This window comes from Nannochloropsis gaditana (genome assembly GCF_000240725.1).
Source record: "Nannochloropsis gaditana CCMP526 unplaced genomic scaffold scaffold403, whole genome shotgun sequence".
Lineage (NCBI taxonomy): Eukaryota > Eustigmatophyceae > Eustigmatales > Monodopsidaceae > Microchloropsis > Microchloropsis gaditana.
The window spans coordinates 14,241-14,553 of NW_005803550.1; positions in this window are offsets into that span (position 1 = coordinate 14,241).

Genomic DNA, 313 nt, shown 5'->3' on the forward strand with positions numbered 1-313 from the left:
AAGGAGCCTCGCTCAAAGAATAATTGCGAGGGATGAGGATGGGAAGGACGGCGGGAGGGAGGGACAGGAAGGCGACCGGGACACACGAGGATTAGGGTTATAAAGAGGGCGCCGGAAAAGCGCGAGGGGGCAGAAAGCTTCGACATTTTGAATAAGGAGGGGGCCAGCCTCATGTACATGGAAAAGTCTCGAGTTGAAGAACCTCCGAGCATGTCCTGCTCTGTGACAAGTCAGACATAAAGCCACAACAAAGCACTCGGTAACCACCCGTTGAACAGAGCCGCCGCATAATTTACAGCTTTCCTTGTTTATT